Genomic DNA, 27,553 nt, shown 5'->3' on the forward strand with positions numbered 1-27,553 from the left:
AAGGACGCTGGTTTCAGTCGCCATGTAGGTATGCTAGAGCAGGCGTCGTCCATTTCAATTCTAACAGCATGGGACTGTGGTCCGAGATTGTCCTGGCTAAGTACTCACTAAATGCAACTAGTTCATGGGTAACTTGTGGGCAGAGTATGGCGTCTGGTCTCACATGTAGGTGTAAGAAAAACTAGTACTCACTTTCCCCTGGGTTAAGTACTCGCTATGAACCTGCTAGTCTCCTCTGGGATTGCCATTCTTTCAGAGCCTTAGCTGATCTGCTAACTGGTGAGTCCCTCAGTGGTGGGTGCAAGCGATCCAGATCTACATACGCTACACAGTTATAGTAGCCTCCAGGGATTACCGATCCCACTAGGTGTGGCGCCGATGTCCTAGATCGAGCCGCCAGGAACGAGGTCTGATCTACGTTAGGCCCGTAAATGCTCCCTATAGTAACATCCCCCCATTCAGCTTACCATACACCACCACATAGCATTCCGCAGGATCAGTCAGGTGGCCAGTAAATTGAAACAGTACCCCTGATTTAATCTATATTCGCACCCCTTGCAAAGGTTGAGTAGTCCGTATAATAGGCTTGCCCATGCCATCTGCGTTGGAGAGCCCCCTGCTTGGCTTTAAGCTGTGTCTCCTGCAGTAATGCAATCTGTACCCCCCTCCGCGCCAAATAAGCATATACTTTAGGTCGTCTCACATTCCAGGAGATTAATTTATATTCTATGATGGACTTCATGTGCTTATCTGCTGTTTTTGTTCCTCCTTACTAGTGGTTTTGATTAAATATGTCCCCATTGTCCCCATTGTCCCTCCTTCTCGATAATATCCACCCCAGGCTATGTATTGGGACCTCACTCAATTCAAGGGAATGAGTTGTATGTATTGCAATACGTAAACAATCAAATACAGCCCAAAAAAAGACCAGTTTAAATTTGAGGGATGATGTTCCTTAATGCTAAACTTATAACCGAGGCATTATAATGTGGCATGAGACTCATTTATTTCTAAGCGGTGAAAAGAAAATGGGTCACACTCGTGCTCACATTATATAGCAAACAAGTTTTCCAACAATAATGATACAAGAGTCAACAACATAATAGATCACGGGTGTTACATACAATAGAAAGTTAGTCACTATAATCAAGAATTTAATGCTGTCGTGCTTCTGCTCCAGGAATAAGATTTAATGAGGCAGAAGATAATCCACAAACTAGGCCAAAGCCTGCACCGGTGACTTGAAGAATGGCTGACAAATACTGACAGGCACCATGCCCTGAACGAGCCTGCCTCTATTCACATTTACACAAAACAGTTCTGTAGGAAAAGCAAAGACTCTAAGCTGGCTGGTGCACCTCTAAAGTATTCGACATGCACAGGTAAAAGGTTAGATCAGGACCGTGCTGCGAGTAGCATTTTGCATGTATGCTTAATACATACACTCAAATCGCTATACTAGCACTTGGTTCTTGACACAACATGAACCTAAGAACAAAGCCAACAAATGCGTTCAGCTGCACTACTGTACGAATCCATCTTTAGAGAGAATGTGTATCTTTCTGTGATGTAACACCATATGAAAGCACTTCAGTTATTGGGTAAAACAGTCACCTCCTAATGCTCAGTGACAAATGTGCCCACAACTCTACCACCTCCCAGGAGGAGAACGTGTCACACTGCAGCTGCAAAACGAGTTGGAGAAGGATGCATTGCCTAGGTGTACAGCTTTACCTGAGCACACTTTCTTTAGGCATGCACAAGAGAGGCAAGAAGACTGCATCCATGGTGCATTAGCCAACAAGGATCTTTTGGCGCCTTCTTGACCCCTTGGAGCGAGTGAAGGACATTGTGGAGGAACTAACATTTTGCATGTAATAGCTCCATTTAAACCAAGATTGGTGGAATCCCTGAAGGGTTGAGTTGATTGCTGATGATTTAACTACTTAAATGATCGGGGCCAGCAAAACAATCATTTCATATCTCCATTATGTAGGAGTGCAGAGCAGTGTTCTGAGCCACTGAGAACATCAAGCCAAATAGACAGCACTCTAGAAATAAAAAATAAAAAAACACTAGCTGAAAGCAAACAAATCATTTATCCTCATAAATGGGGTAGTATGTTACGATAGGTCATTTGGCCCCAGAGACTTATTTTTCTGCATTACGCAAGTTTGGGGTTACACTCAATATGAAAAATTCTCTAGAACAAAAGACATTGTCCAGAATAAGCTATTTTAGAGCCTCGATTTGATTTTCCAATGTAATTCTTTTTATTTTTAATTTTTAAATCAGTTACCCAACAGTTCTTTTGTATGATATACATGTTGTATGTAATGCATGGATTAGCCTCAGACAAAACATTTCATGCCTAATATATGGAGACTGCTTCAGGGCTCGCCGCAGTAGCATACACTGTTTCTTGGTAAGAAACAGTGTCATAATCCACTGCCAATTGTGTGAGGTTGCTATTCTTTTTTTCCGTGCCCGTTTGGCCCCATTGGGAGCAGGACCAGAAAAACAAAAATGTAGGTAACTTCTTTTTCTGGATTGGTTCACATTTTCTTCAAACTGAGGAGCATCGTGGGCTGGGCCCATCCGTTTGCACTAGTATCAAGTCACCAATGATTCTTCCTTGCGTTATAGCCAAGTTCATGTTTCCCCTCCTACCACGCCATCGCTCAATCTCCAGCTGGTACCCAAGACACTATTTTAATAGCCATTAGCTTTATGTTCATTTTTTTTATTTATTTTTTTACTACCTATTCCTTAATCACTAAAACAACAAATCGATGTACAATCCCTAATCTTTCAAAATGTGGTCAATAAGAAATCATGCGTTCATTTTATGTTTAACTAAAGCAATATTCAGTGAACCTATAAAACTGCACAATATCTAGGCAGTCACTTGCGTAAAGGGGGGGCATCTGAGCTCTATCCACTGATATTGGTGCAACAATTTAATGCAATTTCCACATTAACAAGCAAGAACTAGCATTACAGCACAATCAGGGAGTATAACTAATAAACTTACCCCAAGATCACAGAACACATGCAGATAACCCCGAAGAAGATTGCTGAGATTCCTTGTCTGCCGCGTTACCCATTAAACCACGGAGGAAAAACACAGGCTTTGTTGGAGTTTCCTGAAGAAAATAGAAAAGTGAAATCTAAACAACAAATTGGTATTTAACAAGTGTAAATTTAAAGAAATACTTTTACAGTGGGAATGATAAAAATACACCACTATCAATGGAGTAAACACAACAACTTAATGATTAGTATATCAAACAAACCCAAGACTAGCTTTTTTTTAAATCTCTCAAGCAAGAAGTCTAAAAAATAGAACATTGTTTCATTATAGATAAACATATAGGACAGTTAACCTTGGCCAAAATTGACCCCATACGCTAACAAGCACGCAGCTCTAAACCCGGGAATGAGCTTAAGCATCCAAGAAATCATTCACCAAACACACAAAAACTGTGAAATGCATTATTAAAATTCAAAACTGCTGAACTGACGCCGACAAGCGGCGACTCGTGCACAGCAGGTCATGTGGATTTGGGGTGATATATAAAATCTGGATTTGGGTGATATATGTAATCTGGATTTGGGGTGGATTTGTCACACCTAGTGCTTACCATTATCATGAATAACACTGAGCTACACAGCGAAGGCGGGTGCCTTTTTCAAAACAAAAAATCTTCCATCTTGAGATGCGATTGCACATACTTTTTTTTTTAATCCTCATTTTGCAATAATAGGTATGCGGAGTTTTCAGGGACCCGCTTCTCTGTTCTCTGTTCCTTCACTGCCCCTTTTACGTTTCGAAAATTGATTTGGGGAGTCTCTCTATTATTTGGTTCAGAGGGGGGTCCCTTGTTTCCATCCTACATTCAATAAATGTATCCATCCTGGGGGAGCTGACCATCCAGGTCACTCACACAAGCACTTTGCTTGCTTATTTATTGCCATTACATAATCATTGGATTTTTGCTCTCCTGGATATATCCAGTGTAACACATTCTTTAAGGGACAGATTGGGAGTCTTCCCATATTTCCCAAAAGTGGTACTTCCTTTTGGGACTCCCTTTCCTATCCATCTTGTTTATCTTATTTACAGAGGTTACCCAATCTTGATGTAAGGGGGAAGCTGGGCTTATCCAATTAATGCAAATCTGTCTCTGTGCTAGTAGGATTAGAATAAACAGTAGGTTCTCCTCTTTTTTCGATAAGATAATATCTTTAGTCACCCCAAAGATAACAAGATCCATACTTACTTCTGTTGGTCTTCCCAGTACTGTATTTAGAGTCTTACCCACTTTCTCCCAGAATTCGTCAAGCCGGGGGCACTGCTGAAACATGTGCAGATAGTCTGCTTTTTCCAATCCGCATTTAGGGCAGTTTTTTGTAGTTGAGCCGCTAAATTTAGAAAGTCTCTTCGGGGTCCAGTAGGCTCTATAAAGAGATGATTTCTTCTTAAGGTAGCAGATTTCACAATTGACCAACATTTTTCCATAGATACTTGCCAAGATTTCTGGTCCTCCAACGATGGCAGCTCATTCCCCCAAACCGTCTCTGGAATCAGAAAGTTCTCTTCCCCTGCTAGAATGAGGCCCAGTACCAGCAGGATATTTCTTTTTTTATGGGAGTGCACATTGTCATCTCTTTCTCTATCTCAGCGTTGCCTCTTGTTTTCCTCCAGTGTTTTTGCCCAGCTGGAAAGCTGATAATACTTGAATTTTGATAGAGTCGTATTAGTCAATGTTGCAAGACTTTCCCAGTCAACCATAGTATTTCCTTGCATTAGTTGACCCCATTCCTGGATACCCGCTGATTTTAAAGGAGTTGCCAGGCTGTCTTTAAGGCACTCTGGTGTTCCGGGAGAGTTCCATATTGGTGCATGGTTACTGTAATATGGTATCTGCAAGGTGTTTCTTATCTGATAGCAGAGTTTCACGGCTGCTTTAAGGATCTTTAGTTTCACCTTCTTGAAGTATTTTGGGTGCCCAAATTTATATAAGAAGTGACCCTCCTTTTCTGTCAACGCTTGGAGGTAATCTGGATATTGGTTGTTATTTTTCAGCAGTACTCTTATTGTCTTAAATTGAAAGGCCCTGCAATACTCCAGTAAGTCGGGGCTTGCTATTCCACCTTGCACTTTTTTCCTCCTCAGTTTGTTCCAGGCTATTCTTGTGCTTTTTGCTGACCAAATGAAACTTGCAAGTTCCCCTTGTATCTTCTTTAGGGCTTCCCTCGTGAATTCTGATGGGATAGTATTGAAAATATATGTGAATTTGGGAAGAACCGACATTTTAAGTAGGTTAGATTTTCCAATGAAGGTGAGGGGTACACCTCCCCAAGTTTTTAGTAATTTCCTGACTTCAGTGGTGATCCTATCAAGATTAAGCTTAGCCAATTTGTTCAGATCTTTGATTAGATCTATTCCCAGGTATCTAATTTTGTCCCTGACATAGGTGTTGTTAACTGTGGAGTTCCAGCTCATAATTTCGGTTTTTGACTGGTTTGTTTGGTAGCCTGACACTTTCCCAAATTCGGACAGGGTTTCTTCTATTGATGAGATGGATCCCTCGTAGTTATTAGTGAAGATCATTAAATCGTCTGCATATAAGGCAACCTTCTTTTCCCACCCATGATGTTTAAACGGGGTAATATCTAGATGCTTCCTAAAACTGTTTGCCAAAGGCTCAATATATAGATTAAAGAGAAGCAGGGAGAGAGGGCAGCTCTGTCTTGTCCCTCTCCTGATCTTAATGTTCTCTGTTTGACTTCCATTAACTAGGACCTTGGCCTTAGGTGCTTTGTATAGTTCTTTGACCATTCCCTGGAAGTTTTCTCCTAGGTTGTACTTCCTCAAGGCACAATTTAAAAAAGCCCAGTTGACCCTGTCAAAGGCTTTAGCCGCATCGAGGGCGACTATGGTCAGAGGCGTTTTTTCTGTCACCGCTATGTCTATGGCCCCAATGAGCTTGTGTGTTAAATCATGCAGCTGTCTGCCCTTCATAAAGCCTTTCTGATCTGTCTTGATAAGCTTTCCGGCTATTGATCCTAGTCTTTTTGCCATGATTTGTGTATATATTTTATAGTCGCAATTTAGCAACGAGATTGGTCGGTAAGACTCACATTTTGTTGGATTTTTTCCTGGCTTTAATAGAATGTTTATTGTAGCATCGTCCCATGATTCTGGAAGTTTCCCTTTCTCTTGGAAAATCATATTTAGTGGGTCTGTGAGGGGGCCAATCAAGACCTCGCTGAGCGTCATGTATAGTTCATTTGGAAGTGCGTCTGGACCTGCGGCTTTCCCCTTTTTTAGGCCTTTCAGCACTTCCATTACTACTTCTCTTGTGATCTCCGCATTTAATTCCTCCTTTTCCTCATTTGTCAGACTTGGGGGATCTTGTACTTCTAAGTATTCCTTAATTTGTTGTTGAGTGGCATTTGTGTCCGCCGAGTATAAATCTGTGAAGAATTTTGCGCATTCTTCCATAATTACAGTGTCGTCTGAGCTTGATTCTGAGCCACCTTGCGACTGGATTTTAACTATTTTATTCCTGGTTGAGTCGGTTTTCGTTTTCCAGGCCAATAGTTAACTGCAGCCCTTTCCATACTCCTAGTGTGACAATTTACTCGCTTCCCATCTCTCCCTCACTATGTCCTATAATAATCCTGCTAGATTCTCTTTTTGTTTCATCTTGTCAACTTCCAGCTCTCTTTTTCTACCCGCATCGTCTTCAGACTATTTGTATGTCCATATTTTAATGGTGTTTTCTAGCTTTTCTAGCTTTTTCTATCTCTTGTTTTGTTTTTGTGTGCTGCCAGGCTTAGTATTTTCCCCCTAATTACTGCCTTGTATGTGTCCCATCTAATTTGCGGAGAGGTTCCCTCTCTGTTATTTTCGAAATAGGTGACGGACTCTGCTTTAAGTTCTGTTATGATGTGTAGATCATTTAAGATGGTACGGTCTACCGTCCACCTTGAGGTTGTTTTGCTATTTCCCAATTGAGTTTTTAAAATCACCGCCGAGTGATCAGACAAGTGGGCTGGCAGGTGCTCAACTCTTTGGATGTTGTTTACTAGGGACTTCTCTCCTAGGTAGAAATCAATTCTGGACTGTAAGTTTAGTTTTTTATTCCTAAACGTGTAAGCATATATTTTGTCTCCTTTCTCCTTCCAAATGTCTTCCAAACCGAGATCTCTTTTACAGATACCTAGCCATGCTCTCATTTTTGGTAGGTTAGGTTGTCTCAACGAAGGGGAACGGTCAGTTTTAACATTTTGAATTAAGTTAAAATCTCCTCCTAGTATTATTGGGGAAGTGGCAGTTAATTGCGTATATAGGCTTTGGAGCGGGGCTGGGTCATCCATGTTAGGCCCGTAGTAACCCGCAATAGTGTAAGGATTGTTGTGAATTTTTACCCTCGTGACTGCCCACCTGCCTTTTTTATCCAGTTCTACTTCCTCTATTTTAGCTTTCAGAGATTTTTTAAATAGGATTGCTAACCCTTTTACAACACAGTCTTGATTTGTGCACACAAACCCGTCAACCCATTTTAGTTTTTTTAGAATTATTTCCCACTCTTTTTTTAGGAGATGAGTTTCTTGTAGGATTATGATTTCACAGTCTATCGCCTTTAGATATTCCAAAATCCGACGTCTTCTGCTTGGTGTTCTGAGGCCGTTGGCATTCCAGGATAGTATGTTAACTCTGTTCATCATTCTTTCTTTTGTCTCCTATTTGCCATGTCTTCCTGTCATGTTTTTGCAGCAATTGGCAGTCCCTGATTTCTCCTTTCTCGCAGATGGAGGACTTTATTTTAGTTTTTTCCCTATTTTGCTCCCCACCCTAGTGCGCATTCTTTTGTTATGTTTTTTCAAGTGATTAAAACTGTCCCTCCCTGGGGAAGCCTCCCTGTTGTCTTTTTTAGGGTGCATTGTTGGCCCCTTTGAGCTCCGTGCTTGAGCCTTTCTAGTATGCAACGTCCTTATGTGCCGGTTTAATATTATTTATTTATTTACCCTTCTCCACTTCTTCTCCTTTTTTCTTTTTGTTTCCTTGCTTCTCCCTTACCCCTTATGTGCTTTGTTTTGTCTTCTCATGGTTAATGCTTCGGATCAGTCTGACCTCTCACTTGATCCTTTATTTGCTCAATAAAGTGGGCAACTTCCTCTGGCTCTCTTATATTGTACATCTTATTTCTCCACATGATTCGGAGCACTGCGGGGAATTTCATCTGCACCGTGGCTCCCAGGGTTCTTAATTCCTGCATGTGTTGCCCTAGTTCCCAGTGTCTGGTCTGTGTTGCTTTTGAGATATCTGACCGGATCCTGCATGACCATCCTCCCTTATCCAGTGGACCATTTTTAAGGGCCTCGTTCAGGATTCTTTCCTTAAGTGTGTATATTTTAAAGTTTATAAGTATTTTCCTGGGGGTTTTCTTGTCTTTATTTCTTCCATAGGGATCACAATGCACTCTTTGTATGTCCTCTTCCAACCCTACTGCTTTTGTCCAGGGGAAGTGTTCCTCCAGGAGTTGAACTATAAACTTTTTAACATTTGTCCCTTCTTGGCCTTCTGGTATGTTGAGGAGTCTTAGGTTATTTTTTCTCGCCTGGTTTTCCAGCGACTCCAGTTTCTCTTTTGTGGACTTGTCACTCTCTCTCAGGACCCTTATTTCTTTTTTGGTTATTTCTACTTTTTTGCTCAACATCCCCATTTCTGACTCTACTGCTGTAACTCGATCGCTCAGGGCATTAAATTTATTATCCAGTACTTCACATACCTCTCAAATTTTACTTTGGTTTACCTCAGAGACTGCGGATTTAGCGCTCATTTCGTCCAGCATTTTTTCTAGAAATTGGTCCGTTGAATTTAACGTAGTAGAAACCTTTTGTGGGTGACCACCCCAGGTCCTGTTCTTGTATATCAGTTTGCTGCTGGGATAGTATGGAATGCGATTCTACAACTGGGACTGGTGCGTTGGGTGAGCCTTGTGATCCACGCGCATTCCGGAGTATTTCCTCGGTGGGATTAGTGGGTTCTGTTTCCATCCTGCGTTCTGATCCTGTTTGAGTGTTGGGAATGGTGTTGGCTGCTGTGGGTTCTGCTACGGGGGAAGGGTCTGGATCTACGGCTTGAACCCTCCGTTTAATTTTAGCCTGTTCCTGCGTCAGCTCCTGACCTTTAAAAAATGATCTAAGCGAGGGGGTTATTCTGAGGGGTTGCTCTGGGACTTCACTAACCACCCCCTCTCCTTCAGGGACTTCTTCTTTGAGATTAGCGAGTGTGTGTCTGTCTTTGCGTGCTTCCTGTTCTTCAGTTTAGTGCTGCGGGGGGGGCAATAGACTGTTTGACGGCAAAAGGGGTAATAGGTTTAAAGAAGTGTCTGTTTCTTAGCGAGTAGCTTGATCTGCCTTCACCTGCTTCGGTTACGGTCTCTGTCCCGGCCCCCCTTCACCCCCTGATGCTGTTCTACCCTCCTCCTTGACAATTACTCTCTCAGACGTTTCCTCCCAGCAATCTCCTAGGGTTTTCCCTCCCCCATCCTTGTCTTTATCCCCCACCAACTCGCTTACCCTTTTCATCCGTTGTGGTGCTGCGCTTGACCCCGACTCTGCCGTTGTCACTGCTGCTGCCACCGTTACTCTGCCTTTTGTTCCTCTGTTTACCGCGACCTCTGCTTCACGGTTCGCAGCTTCACACTGCTCCCTCTTTCTCTCTTGGGGGGGGGGGGTCTCAGTGGGGGTCTTTACCATAGGCCCACATTCGTGCCTGTAGTCGTGCCTTGTTGTTGGTGAGGATTTTTTTAATAATGCTTCTATTGCCACTGCTGTATCCACGCTTGAACTCTGCTCCGAAGCATTGTAAGTACAGGAGGCTGATTCGGCTTCTGCGAAAATCAGAGCTTCTTTGCCAGTTTCTGCTCTCTTTATCTGGGGCACCGTCCACTCCCCCACTTCTGCTCCCCCAGCTCCTCCTTCGGTTCCCTTTATCTCACCCTGGATCTCTATAGGGCTCCTGACCTCAAACCTACTACCGGGTCTTTTTCCGGAGCCGTATGCATCTGTGTCACTTTCAGCTCCAGGGCCAGCCCAAGCGCAAGTGCTGTTGCTGCCCTGTTTCCCCCGAAAGAGGAAAGACACTCTACTCGCTGCCCTCCGGAAGATTTTCCATGCTTCCTGTGCAGTCGTCCAAAACCCGATGTATGGGGACCGGTCCGCTACAATTTTCCGCTTTACTCCAGGGCGCGGACCTGCAACTGAGGAGAGGTGAGTGTAGCCCCCGCTGTAACCCCCGCTGCTGGTTTTGATCATTCCGGGGGGATTTTGCTTATTTAATGTGCCGGAGCCGGTTCCTACCGTGTTGCGGCAATTATTCTGACCTCCGCCTCTCCGTTTCCTTCGTGACTCACGGAAGACTTTTGTCGTTGTCCGAGAAGTGAATAAGGGAGTTTTCAATTACTTTACTGTACACTTTTACTCCGCTTCAGTTCATACTCAGTTAGCTTCCGGACGCTTTTTTTCTCCGCCCTATCGGATTTCTGTGGTCGGCTCTGCACGGACCTCCCGACCTGGCTACCTAGCCGGCCGCCATCTTCCCTTCCATGTGTACTGATGGCAGGGAGCCTGTAGTGGATAGACCTATTGCACGTACTCTTGTCCTACTCCGGGCAGATTAAGAACAAATGGAAGCACATCCAGGACAGCAGAGACAATGCAGATTAGATTATCACAAAGATGTTCGCAGTTCAACTCTGCATTTAAGTAGAATCAGGAAGATCGTCTCGCTGTACACTACAGAGGGCTTCTGCAATCCCAGCAGAGTAGCAGCTCACAGCCAATGGCTTGCAACCAAGTGGCAGCAAGGGGGCACTGCCACGTTGATCGCTCAGCGTGAGAGGAGTATAGGCATCCAAAGGGCATCATCCATGCTGTCATTTGGCAGCATTGGGCGTAAAAATATGCGTTTCCGTAACTTCTTTGCAAATATAGAGCAGGGATACTTTTGCTGCAGTAAGGCTGACGAGTAGACTTACAGGTTCTTTTTGCTTTATCTCTTGTATTCAATATATTGCTTGAAAGCTCAAGCTTTGGCATACAAAGGTTTTCAAGGTGCTGGAGGGGAGGGGGGTGGGAGGGAGAGCTATATACTACACTCACTGAGCTGACTTCTGAAGCAGAACGCGTACTTAATATGACACTTGTCCTGGAGGCCAATAAACCTGCTCCCTTGGATACTGCAAACAACCAAATGTTTGGATCCTGTGGAGAGTAAAATGGCCTTGGCAAGTCTTTCTCTTTACATTCTGACGCTACTTCATCCTTTTTAATTTTTATTCAGTTTACCGAATGAAAAGTATTTGACAAATAAGCCATGCCGTTTACAAAGATTGAAAACATTTAATTCAATCGTGTTTGCATTTCCTTCAGTATCTTTAACCCGTTCGATGCGGAGGACGGCCCCCGGCCGTCCCATGTGACGGTGGGCGTGTGGAGAGGACGACCGGGGACCGTCCAAACCCCTCCCACTGATTAAAATGCCAGCACTGCGGCAGAATTCGCGCTACCATCAACAGCCTAAATGTTTCTTCTATTACTTTTTTCCTTAAACAATACTTCAAAAGATTGGCGAAGACAACAGCTCTTTACTCGCATTAGATAGGCAAAACCTATCGGCTTTGTCAATGCTTGTTACTAATTACCAATCCAAAAAAAGAAAAGGATTAAGCAAGTTTGCAAGAGCCCATTACACACAAACCCTCCAAAATCACCAAAAAGTAATTCTGACAGTTCGGCAACCAGGACTCTTACTGTATACGTTGTAGGGTACTATAAAACTCAAAGACTATATTCAAGAACTAAGAATACAACAATTGTCTAGTGCCCGTCACATCAAGTAAGCATACTGTGTATAGGAACATTTAATAAGCTGAATGAATATTCGTAAATCAACAGTAGAAACTGAAGAAAAAAAATGTAAGCACCAGTGAGTACCATCTTGGATTGGGATCATTCTCAAATTAGAGGGAAAGTTGAAGCCAACCCTTCTCCTCCATCAGCATCGCTGATATTTCAATCATTGTACAAGTGCTCCGCCTGCCCTTCTGCCAATCATAGTTCTTTGTTGAACCAGTTGTGTGTGAGTAGTGGTAGTCTTGCATCACGTCTAAACTGGTGACTGCATCTAGTAAAAACTTTACACATTTCTTTTGCTACTGGCCATTGCTGAATGCAAATTTACTACTAGATTCAGACTAACGTAAAGTTACTAGAGATCTCCCCACGGTAAAGTATAGGGAAAAATAATTAAGTTTAGGTATTAAGAATTATTAAAACATTTTACTGTAAAAGAATGTTAAATCACGTAAAATTATTAACAGAACTGAATTTAAAAAATACTACAGCACAATATCTCAAATTAAATGTTAAATTACAGAAAATATATCAAATTGACAATATTCAAATATATTTAGTAAATGCGATTAAAATAGGTTTAATTTTCATTACACGTTTTATATAATTATCTGTAAACAGATATGTGAATATGAATTTTATTGAAAAATATTTTAAATTGGATCTAAAAGGTTAACACTTAAAAGCTGTATTAGTGTCGTACTTTCCGTCTGAAACGGATGCCCTCTGACGAACTGAAGAAAGTCCTTTAAAATCAACCGAATGGCACAAAACTCCGTGGATGTTGACGCGATGCCTCTGCTCAGCATATCACATGCCTGAATCCAGTTTCGGAGTTTTGCCATCTCGAATAGATTTTTAAAGCCATCTTGAATATTTTCAGTAAAGCAATGCTAAATGGATTATTTGTCGCATTAGACCAGTTTGGAAGATAACACGCTTCTGTAACTGATTCAGACAAGTCGTCTTCTGTGATGCTGTTTAGATTAAATTCCCAGACTAGTTTGTGCTCGTCTGGGAGCGGAGTATAGTTATTGAAGAGAATGTTTATATCTAGTGCTACTGCTATACACCAATGCTATAAAACAGCCAGTTTAACAGCAGCACAAAGAACATGTAAACTTGAAACACGTTTGCGTCCAAGGAATATTTAATAAAAGTCACTAGGGGGCGTAAGTGCCCAGCTTCAAAAGCAGTACTACTGCAAGAAGACACTTGTCAACTATGTTTTAAGACGGAGGTTTTGGGAAAACTCGTTTGATATAGTGGTGCTTTAGAGTTGCTATTAGAAAAATACTGCACAAATATTGCAAGAGAGTTGCATCAAGTGATGTTAGGATTCAACTCCCTCCACACCACCCCCATGCGTGCGCTAATTTATATGCATCACTGCAGCGTGCTACTGCAGAAGAATGGCACTTGGATCCTGTGGTCTGCCAATTAACACTCCACACAAAATTGAACGTTTAGCTCTGGCATTCTTTGAGCATAAATATTTCAGAAGAAATGCCTGCACGTGCTCCTTGCTCTCTCCATACCTACACAGTGAGCCAGCATCCCTGTACTACTCCAGATAGTGGCTACCTAATAGTGTGTGGGCCTTAGGGTCACGCAGCATCCAGAGTAAAACAGCAGTCCCCAATGTTTCTCGGAGCTAGAGAACCGAACATTAGGAAGGGAGCGTGACATAGGATGATGTTTTTCACATGCATAATGAGGGCAATCTTTTCCAATCAATTTGGCAAGTGGAACTGATAAAAGTAAGACATTGGTGGAGGTTGAAGATACCTCAAGCAAGCTACAACAAAAACTCAGCAGTCCGTAACCGTTCAACTGTCACAGACACTCCAAGACAGACAATGGAATGTGCTATGACAAGAACATACCAAATGCTATACAAAAGCAGGAGATGTAAATACTTAGTGAAGAGAAATCTTTAGCAATTTACCAATCAGATAAGTACACCAATCACAATGAAGGTAAAATCACAACAGGAATATCAGCGTTTATTTAGTCCATGCCCATGCTGCATAACAGGTCAATGATGAGTACTGGTTTTATTATCATTACATGTCAATATGGAAATAAAATGCATTTGAGCCAGTTTTAACGCTCGCAGGAAGGCTCAGTTAGAAAAGCTGGTATGATGTAGGCATTTCTATTTCTATGCCCCATATGAAGTTCCCCCAAATCTCCAGATTTAAAAAAAGGTCTAGTGTTGTCCTGGGTGGCATTCAAATCTGGGACCAAAGATGCCAACATGGGTGCGCAATTTTGTGGGGGACAAAAACCTTTGAAGGTGGAGTATTGCACTTCATTGTTATGACACATGTATCTTGTCACACTTACACACTGGGTCATCTGAGTTTTTGCAGTTGTTGCGTGCTCTAGGGTGTACTCTCCGTCATGAAGTACTAGTATAAGGAAAAAAGCGTGCCCCTTGATTGGGTAACGTCCCCTAGTCACTGCTTAGTCCCAAAAGGGGTGTAGAGTTCTTTCTCTATCAAATTCCATAATTGTAGATAATCAAACAATATCCAAATCCTTTGTATTCAAAGATCCTTTATTTCTTTAATTCATTATTTTCTTATTTCATCTGTTCAATTCAAAACAAGTTTATGGCATCCAGCCTTATACCCAGACTGTTATCCATCCAATGCATTTCGGTTATATATTAGCCTTCATCAGGGACTGGGTTTTGTGAAGGAGAAAGTATCTGGTCGCTTGTTATTGGCCGGTTCCAAAAACGCTCACTGTGCTGTTAGCCAGACATAGTCATTTTTATTATCATACCGTGTTATTATTATTCATTCATTGTATGTTGTACCTGTACTTGTTATGTATATACTTGAATAGCACCATGGTAATGGAACCTGATGTTAGGACTCAGGAGGTTGAGGGTGTCAGTTGTACCTGGTACAGGCTGCTGGATGGATGGAACCTTTTGTTATTCCATTAAACTTCTTTTTATTTCAAATCTTGAAGTAATTTACTTGATTTTTACACTGGCGACGAACTACGGATTGAACTCTACGCATCAGCAAGATAAGAACAATTTGGGTCTCAACATCTTCAAGACAAAATTTCTCAAGCCTTTGCCACCCCCTTTCCTTTCAAAGACTTTAATCTTCATGTAAGTTACTTCTACTTTCATAAAGATTCCTTAGACATCTCTGCTCAATTTTAAAATAATTTCTCACAGCTTGACCTTTAACTTTTTAAAGCATTCGCCACCTACCTCACCTCACCTCTTTTGGTTGGGAGGTTTTGATGTGGGCGGTCTCAAGAACTTTACAACTTTTGTCAGTTTATACCTCTTCTTGTGAGGTCTGATTAAGATTTGCATCATTTAAACTCTTTGAGCGCTCGATGCACGTCTCTGTGGGCTGTGAGACTCCGGTGCAGACTCTATTGTGTGTGTAGCACGTATAAGAGTTTAGCAAAGCTGCTGTGTAAACTTCATTTGAAAGCTGCGAACATCTGATTTAATACCTCGCCCTTTGTTTATAGGGTTGGGAGGTTTGTCTGCTGTTAAAATTTGAACTTGCAGAGACTTTCTTTGGTAGATGGAGCATTCCTTAAAATGTGTAGATATTATATCTAAACATGAAACTAAAGAAAGCAGTGTCTGTTTGGTGAAAGGGAAAGTGAAGGAAAAAGCTATAAAAAAGGGGAGCCAATTTAAATCACAAATGAAATCTAAATTTCAACCGAAGTGTTATAAGTGTGGAAGTGAGGGTAATTTAGCCAATGATAAAAAATGTCCAGCACTCAAGAGTACGTGCGCGAACTGTAAAAAGACAGGACACTTTACCTCTGAAAGGTGTATGTCATCTCTCATGATAGTGACCGTGATGAATGCTCAGAATTTGATTGTGGACAAATTGTATCTCAAGTTTATGATTATCACAAGAAAGGTCCTTTGGACGATATGTCTGTTGAAGGGAAAACCATAAAAGTTCTTTTTGATTCTGGAGCTAAGATTACTATTGTATCTAAACAATTTTATGTGAACAATCTTTCAAATACTGTGAAATTACTCAAGGTGGACATCAGACCTAGTGCCTATGGGGGAGAACCCATCAAACTCTTGGGTTACTTTTGTGGTTTAATCGAATATAATGGAAGATTTGTGTTTCACATAAAGGAGACCGTATCTTGAGTTGGTTTAATCAAAGGGACCAAAGTGTGATGTTCGATCCAAATAATGACCCCCCTATTATTTTAATGGGGAATTTTCTAGTGAGTGCTATTTCTACACAGACTGTTGAATGTGGTTTTAGTACTTCCCTCAAAGATCAATTTCCCAGTGTTTTCAGGGATGAGTTATGTTCTTTTAAGAGGTTATGTTCACAAAATAAGATTGGTTTCTCTGGCTTTACCAGTAGCTGGGAAAGTACGCAGTGTCCCTATCTCTGAGAGATGAAATGTGAATTAGAAAAACTTAAGTCTGAGGGGATAATGGAAGAAGTGGAAGGAACCCAGTGGTTGGCGCTAATTGTGGCCAACAGAAAATCCAATGGAAGTCTTTGTTTATGCATTGATTTGAGAGAACTCAATAAACAGGTTATTGTTGACAGATATTCACTCCCAAAGATGCCGATGTTTCGGGTGTAGAGGACCGCCATCCCCCCCGGGATCTTGCAAGGTCCCAATCATGGTTGAGTGGATTTCTGGAAACGCTGGGCTTGATTGACTGTTGGAGGGTGATGCATCCGGGTCGGACACAGTTTACCTTCCACTCGGGTGTCCATGGTAGCCTGTCCAGGTTGGACTATGTTTTGATGCCGGCAGCACAGGCCTCATGGATTAAGGAGATCAGACACTTAAGCTAGGGGAATTTCGGACCACTCTCCCGTATGGCTTCATATGGACACTAATTCGGGCACTGGGGGTCGAGTGGCTCCGATTAACCCCTGGTATCTCCACAACCCTAAGACCCGTGCTGAACTTGTTAAATCCCTTGCTCACTACTTTCTTGAGAATGAGGGATCGGTGTCTTCTTCTGTTTCATTGTGGGAAGCGTTTAAGACGGTCCTTCGTGGACATGCCTTATCATTGATTGCTGGTGTTAAGAAAAGCAGGAATGAGGCGGTGGTCCGACTTGAGGCTGATATTACGGAGCTGGAAGGAGAGTTGGAGTTGGGGGTCACCCGTGATAAACTTCATATCCTCGGTCTCAAACAGTCTGATTATAGGGCCCTGGTGACTGATGCCGCTAAACTCATGAGTAGGGAGCGACAGGGGCGGCTGTATGATGTGGGGGATAAGGCTGGGAAATTGATTGCTTGGTTGGATAGAAAGGAAAGAGCGAGTCGTGTGGTTCCGATGATTGAGAGGCCAGATGGAATGCGTGTGACTGACCCGGTTGAGATAGTGGAGTGCTTCGCTGATCATTTTCGGGAGGTTTATTCTCCAGTGTCTGATAGGCCTGAAAAAGACTCCCCATCAGTTGTTGATGGATATTTCGCTGCCGTGCCTATCGGACTCAGATAGGGAACTGCTGGATGCGCCACTTTCAGTGGATGAGATAGCACTTGCCGTACGCTCTCTTCGATCGGGGAAGGTTACGGGTCCCAATGGTCTCCCTATTGAGTTATACAAGCTGCGTCCAGAAAGGATTGCACCATATCTCCGCGATATGTTCTTGGAATCGAGGGATACTGGCTCCCTTCCTTACGATCAACGTCTTGCATCGATAGTAGTGATTCACAAAGAGGGGAAGCCACGGGCTTGTTGTGCGTCCTACAGACCCATATCGCTTCTTAATGCGGAGCCAAAGATCCTCGCTAAGGTACTAGCAAACCGTCTTATCAATGTGATTAGTGACTTGATTCACCCGGACCAGTCCGGATTCATCTCACGCCGCAATACAGCACTGAATTTGAGACGCTTACATGGCGCCCTCGCGAGAGCCCCATATCTTCGGGAGTCGGCCATCTTGGTCTCCCTCGACGCCACAATGGCTTTTGACACTGTGGAATGGTCGTATTTGTGGGCATCTCTTGCGAAATTCGGCTTTGGTCCTGGCTTTATTGGCTGGGTGAAACTTCTGTATGAGGCACCGTTGGCGCAGGTGGTGGTCAATGGTCGGGTATACAGTCCCTTTGCTCTGGGAAGGGGTACTCGACAAGGATGTCCGTTGTCCCCGCTTCTCTTTGCTCTTGCCCTGGAGCCTCTGGCTGCATGGTTGCGCTGGGAACCATCGATGAGAGGTATACAGTGGACCCCTGAATTTGAGGATCGCATATCGCTTTATGCGGATGATATTTTGTTGTACCTCACTTCGCCCCAAAAATCGTTAAACGTGCTGTTTGATGTGCTGACTTCATTCAGACGCAATTCTGGCCTCGTGATTAACTGGTACAAGTCCTGTATATACGTACTCGCGGGTGGCGCCCCTGCATTCCCGTGTGGTTGTCCCATACAGGTTACACAAGCGGGTTTCAAATATTTGGGAATTTTTATCACTTTGGACCCCGTGGCCAGATACGATCGTAATTTACTTCCTCCGCTACAACGATTGCGTTCTGACGTGGTGGGCTGGCGCGGCCTTCCTTTGTCCCCCCGTGGGCGAGCGACCATTTTCAAAATGATGTCTTTACTGCGGTTTTTATACGCGCTCCAGAATACGTTTGACGCAATTCCGGCAAAATACTTCCGGGAAGTGGAGAGTTTACAAAGACAGCTGATTTGGGATGGGCGTTCCCGTATCACCCTCCCCAAACTTACGCTTCCCTGGTATGACGGCGGTATTGCTCTTTCCGATATCAGGCGCTACTACTGGGCCTCTCAACTGAGTGCAATCAATCACGGTATGTATGGTCCGAGTTTAGATCCCGCATTTGAGATTGATAGGTGGCTGTTACCGGGTGGGAATTATAACAGGGCGCTATATTCTAGATCGACGCGGTGCAGGTGTGGTATTGTGCAAATGGGGTGGGGTGGGGTGGAGCGATAGACTAACCCGAGCGACCCCTTTATATGATTCTTGCAAGTTGGGAAGTTTGTGGAGGACGAAAGGCTTTGAGAAATGGGATATGATTGGTATCAGTAGAGTGGGCGTTCTCTGGATTAAGGATAGGATCAAGACTTTCGAGTTCTTGAAGGCGGAATATGAGTTGAGTGATCGGGAATTTTTTCGTTACTTACAGATTAGTCATGCGTTGGGCTCTGTTTTCCCCCTTGGGACTGTTATTCCAGAATCTTCCCCGTTGGAGGATCGAATACTTGACAGATATGTGCCCGATAGCACGATTTCTTTGATCTATAAGAAATTAATTAATGATCGGTCGGACCTTTTAACGCATTTAAGAGAGGTCTGGACCAGAGACGGCTTAATATTAGACGATGAGGACTAGCAATCCGCGATTTCCTCACCCAAGGAGGTCGCGATACCGGCCCGCCTTCGACTAGTTCAGCTCAAGATTTTGCACCGTGTTTATGTGACTGGCCCGCGACTGATTCGAATGGGTTATTCTGTAGATGGGTTATGCGTCCGTGGTTGTGGTCAACGTGCCACTTTCCTTCACATCATTTGGGAATGTCCGGAGATTGCTGCATTTTGGAATAGAGTGCATGCGGTCATGAAAGGGGTCACGGGAGTCGAGATGCAACCGGAAGCTAGTGGGTGTTTGCTGAATGTGTGGGAACCGAATGACTATGACGTGGCTCAGACGCGATGGGCGACCCTGGCCAACATGATTGCCAAACGAGACATTGCACAGTTGTGGGGCGCTCACCGCCCGCCGACGGTCTCGGTATGGAAGGAGAACATGGATTGGTGTATGTTTCGAGAGAAGACAGTATATGTGGCGCGAGGTAGGCCCACAAAATGGGGTAAAATTTGGAGTCAATGGAACTCCTTCCTGATGTCCCCGATGTCCCACACTCTCCCTGATCCGACATTCCATGATTTGTTCTAATTTTCTTGTTTTAAAATCTTGAGTCTTTTCCCCCCGATTATGCCCCTCCTCTGATTCTCGTTAATTGACTTGCATTATGTTATTGCCTTTTCCTTCCTGCTCGGAAACGCACCTGCACTGTATTGCTCTTTTGCCTTGTTTGTTATATATATATATATATATATATATATATATATATATATATATATATATATATATATATATATATATATATATATATATATATTTCCAACGAAAAACCTCCAATTCTGGGTTTAGTTTTAAATGAGAGCACTCCAAGTCAGTATCGCGTAGGTTCTTCACACGTTTTTATTCACCATGATACCTCAGCAATTCAATCCACAAACGCGTTTCGGCGTTTACCGCCTTCGTCAGTGTAGATTGACACTGTTTCCCGATTACATTTAAACTAGTGACCGTTAATGATCATGGTCACGTGTTCCCAAATTGTATCAACCTAAACAAGGGTACATTCAGTGATTCTTTCATTACTTTCACGGCAACCCTTTCTGAATCCTGGAATCTGATGTATATAGTCCCTTGTTACAGACAGAGGTGTCTAAACCCTAGTCACCTGAACAGCAGTTGTCATCATTAATTATTATGTTGTATGTAGTATTGAATGAAAGTGAGGATCACAAAATGTATTGTCGTTATAATCACGAGCATATCGTTGTGCCCATTCAGGGCTAGATTGTCAAAAACTGTTTGGTGACTTTTTGGATTGTGAAAATTTTTTGATTTTCACTATGAGTTGGTTGTGAGAATCATGTCATAGGTACTAATGGTGCGGACAACATCTTATTAATGCACGGAAAAGTTTGATTTGTAGTAGTAATCATGCATGGTAGCTATGATTTAATGCATTGGAATGAATTATTTACCGTGTTAAGATGGCCGCCGTGAAAGTAATGAAAGAATCACTGAATGTACCCTTGTTTATGTTGATACAATTTGGGAACACGTGACCATGATCATTAACGGTCACTAGTTTAAATGTAATCGGGAAACAGTGTCAATCTACACTGACGAAGGCGGTAAACGCCGAAACGCGTTTGTGGATTGAATTGCTGAGGTATCATGGTGAATAAAAACGTGTGAAGAACCTACGCGATACTGACTTGGAGTGCTCTCATTTAAAACTAAACCCAGAATTGGAGGTTTTTCGTTGGAAATACGAACGCATCCACCGTGCGAGAGAGGCACCCGTGGTCGTGTGGAGCGGCGGATGGTGGAACCTGCGTGCCATAAAAATATATATATATAATAAAAAGAGTTTAAAAAATATATATATATATATACCAAGATGATGTACTTATTTATGCGAGGAATGAGGAAGAGCATGATGCCAGACTTGGGGATGTCCTTGGAAGATTTCATGATAACAATCTTACAGTTATGTTGGATACATGCAAGTTTAAGAGAGCATCCATTGATTATTAGTGACATACCAATTAAGGACAAGGTGTTGAACCAAAAAGTGAGTTAGTAAACACCATACAAAACTTAGCTTCTCCCACCAACAACGAGGAATTAATGAAGTTTCTTGGGATGGCCGAGTACTACAGCAAATTTATAAAAGGGTTTGTCGAGAAGTGTGTGAGCATGCGTAAGCTTTTATGTAAAGGTGTGGATTTTATTTGGACTGATGAGTGCGAGAATGAGTTTAGAGAAGTTAAAGCAGACTCCAAAATTGAAGAGTTTGATCCAACAAAGGAGTCAGTTCTCATCACGGATGCCAGTATGAAAGGTCTAGAAGTAGTCTTACAAAAAAGAGATGGAAATACTGAAAATTGTATTTTATTTATTTCACAGAACCACATTAGAGGGGCTGAGATACCATATTCTGTAATAGAAAGAGGCCTTAGCTGTTCATTGGGCTGTGAGAAAACTTAAGAATCTTTTGTGGGGTTTGACATTTGTGGTTCGGACAGATCACAAGCCGATATGCCAAGTTTTCAATAAGAAAGGTATTGTAGCCATTTCTGGTAGGATTTCCAAGTGGGTGGTTGCACTTCAAGGATATGATTTTGAAGTTGCATATATTCCAGGAAGTAAAAATAGCATAGCCGATGCACTTTCTAGACTTGTTCCCATGATGAAAGTGATTCTGTTGATGAGGACAAGAATGAACGGATTTGTAATCTTGAATGTGATGGTATGAAGGAAAGCAGATGGCGCCAAGAGTGTGCTTTAGATAAAGAGTGTCTTGAGCTAGCTTTATTACTCAAGGATAGTTGGAACAGTAAGGTGAAAGTGGATTGTGCGAAATATTGGCATGTGAAGGATGAGTTGTCTGAGTGGGAAGGTCTATTTTTTTCAAGGAACCAGATTGATTCCGCCTGTCATTTTTCGTTAGGATCTTATAAATTTAGCCCATAAAGGACATTAAGGCATGTCCAAAACAAAAGAAAGACTCAGACTTAGCTATTGGTGGCAAGGTATGGATCTTCAGGTGGAGCGACTCATTAGAGATTGTATACCATGCTGCATGAGTGAGAAATGTCTTAAACCCAGAGTTCAACCCATGGTTGTTAGAGACCGTTCTAAGGGACCGTGGCAGGAATTTGCATTTGACATTTTGGGGCCAATGCAAGGTAATGGTTGTGAAAGTTATGTTTTAGTTCTCATAGACTTATATTCCAGGTGGCCAGAAATCGAAGTCACCAGAAGCACTGACACCAAACAAATCATATCTTTTCTCAGGGAAGTGTTTGGAAGGGAGGGCTTGCCTCGAGTCATCCTGACAGCCAATGGTACTCAATTAATCTCCAAAGAGATGGAAGAATTTCTTCTTAAATGTTCCATCAGACACAAATTGTGTGCTTTATATCATCCCGAGAGCAATGGTATGGTGGAACGCTTCAACCGAGTTTTGAAAGAGGTATTTGCCATGGCCAAACAAGGATAGCTTGGACTGGAAAGAGGAAATCTTGAAAAAGGTGAAGATTTACAGGATCTCTCCCCAAGCTACAACTGGAAGCACTCCCTTTGAATTGCTCAAAGTTAGGAGGGCGAACACTTTGATTGCACCTTTTTGGGTTCGTGAGGCCATTTCTAAGAAAGGAGTTCCTAAACCCACCGCCAACAACTGGAAACTCAAGGAAGATGGTAAAATAAATGCACGGAAATTGTCATTTGATCTCAAGAAAGCTGTCAAGGTCACTCCTGTTAAAGTGGGGGATTATGTTATGATTGGAGTGCCATTTGGGAGGAAGCGTCTGGATTGTTCCATAAACCCCACAAAGTTATTAAAGTTTTAACCAATGCTATTAAAACTGAAGATCCTCGCATTTGGAATCTTAACAGAGGGGCTGTCATCAAGAACAGTAAGTTGTTAGCCAATGAGGGTGTTAAAAAATCTTTGATTTCGTCATCTCCAGGTTGCTCTAAATCAACTACTGTTGATGGAGCAGAGAACGTGAGTAATCAAAGAGAGAGAAGGTATGCGAGACAACAATCCAAATTTAAAGATTTTGTGATGAAGTACTCAATTTTATTTGCTTTCCCTAAGGGCTTGGAAGGTGTGTAGTATTGTACTTCATTGTTATCATACAGTGTTATTATTATTCATTCATTGTATGTTGTACCTGTACTTGTTATGTATATACTTGAATAGCACCATGCTAATGGAACCTGGTGTTAGGACTCGGGAGGTTGAGGGTGTCAGTTGTACCTGGCACAGACTACTGGATGGATGGGACCTTTTGTTATTCCATTAAACTTTTTTAATTACAATCTTGAAGTAATCGACTTGATTTTTACAGAAGGCGGGCGTAATACCCGCGGTTTTGGGCGGTTTCATTCCCATTCAAATAAGAGATAGTGTTTTTGATCAGAAGAGGGTTGGAAACGTAGGTTGACTGGAACTCTGCAATTACAGGTAATTCCATTTTTTTTTTGTGGCCATAGTTTTGGTATTTGCATACCGATTAATACAAGTCACACCTATCCTACATTCACTCAGGGTCAAGAAAGTGCGATGACAACATGTTTTTTGATAACTGTCAACCCTGGGGACAAAAATAGCACACATCACTCCAAGTTTTGCTTGGTGCTCTTTGAATGTGGTGACGTAAATACCAGGCCTGAAGGAAAGAGAACAAGCCAATTAAATGGAGTGGAATGCTTCTCACTCCATAATCATTAATAACATTTCTAATGCATAATTTTCACGCAGAGATCCATAAAAGCTGTATACTCTAAAAGAGCACTTATAAAATATTTTAGTACTTTTATGGCACGCCAAGCAAACTGGATACTTTGTGCGAGTATTCACCATTTCCAAAACAAGTTTCAGAAAACGGTTGCAAAATTGTGTATTGTTTAACCAAATTTGTAACAAGACCTTGGGGTGATACAGGCAGGGAAATGCTGTTTCACATGAGCTATCATTTTTCACAGTGTATACGTACACTTTCATGTTTCAACACGGTCACCTTTCAACAAGATTAGTTTATAACTGGCAACCTTCTTGGAAGGGCCACTGTGAAAACATTAACTAGTACTGGCAAAGTCAACAGGCCTCGCCCACACGAGGTATGGCATTTGTTAACGTTTTTTAGCCATTCTGTGCGGCATGACTGGAGAAAAAAAATAAAACATGGTGTGGTTAGAGGCAACATGGACAATGGAGGGAGGGAGGGATGGGTGCGGCAACATGGACAGTGGGGGAGGGGTGGCAGATGGGGCAACACGGACAGTGGAACTGTGAAGGGAGAGCAGGTGGGGGCAACATGGACAACAGAGGGAGAGCAGGTGGGGCAACATGGGGGACAGCAGAGGGCTGGTGATGCTGGAGGAACACAGAGGGGAGAGGCGTACTGCTGAAAAAGACGCACAACGGAACAGTGGCTTAAACACAACGAAAGAGGAAGGAAGCCTAAATCACCTGACCAATAAAAAGCAAGCATATGACGTCAACCAATGGGCGCCGGGAAACCTTCGGGTAGCTGTGCGCTCAACAAATGTAATTATAATAATAATAATAATAATAAACTCACTGTTAGAAAACAATACGTCTTGCAAGAGTTGCCTTAGCCAGACCTAAAAAGGAGGGCACAAATCGCCCAATTCTCGCCAGTAAACAGAAAGGATTTATATATATATATATATATATATATATATATATATATATATATATATATATATATATATATATATATTTTTAAAGTTTTTATTGAAGAAAAACAAGAGAATATACATAAATCGGGTGCCATACTCCTAGAATGATACATCAATAGGTGAGCAAGGACACAAGGCGTAGAAAACAATTTTACCGACGGTTGCAATTGTGGCAGCGATATGTACTTCAAGGGAAAAAAATAACAGCAATCCAACAAAACAGTATTCCACAGAGCCAGCCCACCCACGATACAGGATATTAAAACCAAATTAGACACCCGACACATAGGAAAAGCGATACAGGATAATCGACCCATCTCTCGTGAAAGAAGGAAGGAAGAAGAAAAAAGGCCATAAAACTAAAATATAAAATAATAAACCCCTCCCCGTTCCCCCCACCCTACACCTCTGCAATGGCTACGGCCCATCCCCACTAGCAGCGTGCCTGTCGCCCCAGAACTTGTACCTAAAAGAAGGAAAGAAGAAAGTGGAGGAGGGAATATCGAACATGCCCCCCCCATTTCCTTTGCCCCCCGCCAGCCGCAACCCACCCCATAATTCTCCAGGATAAGAAAACGCAACAAGTAAAATCCAACAGGGGGGAAGCGTGTAAAAAACCCACCCCCCTCCCGTGCAATCATGAGGTACAATCCCGTGTCAGATGAAGTCTTTTTCCAAACCCATACGGTAAAAGTCAACCCTGGCCGCTACGATTCTTCATGCGAGCCCTGTCCATTCGAACCGCCATCACAGCAAGAATATCCAGAAATAGAAAAGTTGAAAAGTCAACACGAAAGGAGTGATACCAGGATAGACGTTTACAAAGTCCAAAAGTCAAACAAGGTTCACTGCCCACCAGCGATAAGTCAGCAAAGCGTTTTTGATCCCTCTGAGAGAAAAGGGGCGAGGTATTAATCCGACATTCATTGGAGAACTCACGCTGAAGTACAGGAATAGTCACATCTAACTCGGGCGATGTCGACATAGGGCAAAACACACATCCAATACGTTCGGGCTCGCTCGCTGCCATCTGGGGGTTGCAAAAAATGTCCAAGTCCGACTGCCGCACAGGGTCCTCGGTAGCAATCGGAGCTTGCTCGGCGGGTAAGGCATCTTGACTCACAACCAACAAAGGGTCGGAGTCCGGTCTCCGGCAGATGTTATCAACCGTTACAACCATCCTCTGGACGGTGGCGGTGACTCGTTTGTGGAGCTCCCCAATGGCGGCCATTATAGTGTGCAGCGACGGTGTACTTTCAGCCCGCTCCATCGCCCCTCAGTGAGCGACCGGGCGGGTATCTGAGCCCCGGAGGTCGACTTCTCCAGGGCACCAGGCAAAGGCAATGCAGATGACAACTGTGGGCACTTCAAAAGCGCGATCTCAGCACCGTCGCCGCCAACGAGGAACCAAGCCCATCGACCCCGGGAGCTCAGCGGGGCCTCCGGGCAGCAGATCCCTGACCAAAACAGTCGATACGGCAAGCCGCCGCAGTAGCGGGATAAAGCCGCCACGGATCACCATCCAAAACGGAAAAGAAAGACGCCACTTCGGGAGACCGGAACCACTCACGTCCCGCGGCCGATGTTGTTCAACTCCAACCCGGCTGGGTTAGAACTCGAGGCCCCGGCTTCAACTCTGGGTTAGGCCGAGAATGGCGCACGGCGTATCTTCATCATTTGAGCAGCTAGAAATTCCGGGATTGCACCTTTAGAGTCAGGCGCACTTCAGCTGCACGGGAGTCCGGTGGGAGAGCAGGATGGGAGTCAGGATTTATGAGCATCCGGCGGAGGTCGGCGGAGCCGGGAGCTTATGCGGCCATCTTGGTTGCTAGCGTAGCTCCTCCCCCAGGGATTTATATTTAAATGGTTTGTACTGCATCACTATCGGTAATGTAATGGAGAAATTATCGTTTTAAATGGCTGACAGGTTACACCAAACTTAGAGAACTAGCGAACACTACTAAAATATTACATTTAAAATATATAAACTTGGAAATCCAAAAACCTTGAACACAACTTCAGCTATTGAAATATTTTCGGTTTACGAAAAATATGCACATTTTTCTATCAAACAACTTTTCATTTTGAAAAATTAAACACAATCCGCCCAAAAGCTAATCTTTTCAATTTAATGAAAAAATAAAATAAAATTTGCCTCGAAATATCTGCTTTTGATTTTTATGAAATCAATATATATATATATACATATACACTCTGTTTGAGTAATAAATTAAGTACGAGCACCAGTCTGGTTTCCGAGTGCTGTTTCCTAGCCGAGGAGTTGAGGAATTGAAGCTACATATACATATATGTATGTTCGGAGCCCCAAAATCATTTTTTTATTTTCATTAACAATGGGCATGGAACCCTATTCTGCCTTATGCTATTGCATGCCATGGAAGCCCATGATAAAACGAATGACTGATTAAGTTATGCTACGAATAGCATCAATTCCAACAATGTTCACAAAAGTCACCATTATGTCTGGGCTGGCAATAAACCAGGACCCCAATATGCCAAGAATAGTACCACCATTATCCAGGACCAGCAGAACATATGATGGGCAAAGT

General features: G+C 42.8%; 1 protein-coding gene across 1 annotated transcript in view; it reads right to left on the reverse strand.

Moving 5' to 3' along the window:
- Positions 1-27,553, reverse strand: part of ZHX2 (zinc fingers and homeoboxes 2) — a 194,241-nt gene that overhangs the window by 107,410 nt on the left and 59,278 nt on the right. The window contains exon 2 of the mRNA XM_078686824.1: positions 3,035-3,146. The gene's annotated coding sequence lies outside the window, so the exon portion shown is untranslated. The remainder of the gene's footprint in view (positions 1-3,034; positions 3,147-27,553) is intronic.

This window comes from Lissotriton helveticus, chromosome 4_1 (assembly GCF_964261635.1).
Source record: "Lissotriton helveticus chromosome 4_1, aLisHel1.1, whole genome shotgun sequence".
NCBI classification, from domain to species: domain Eukaryota; kingdom Metazoa; phylum Chordata; class Amphibia; order Caudata; family Salamandridae; genus Lissotriton; species Lissotriton helveticus.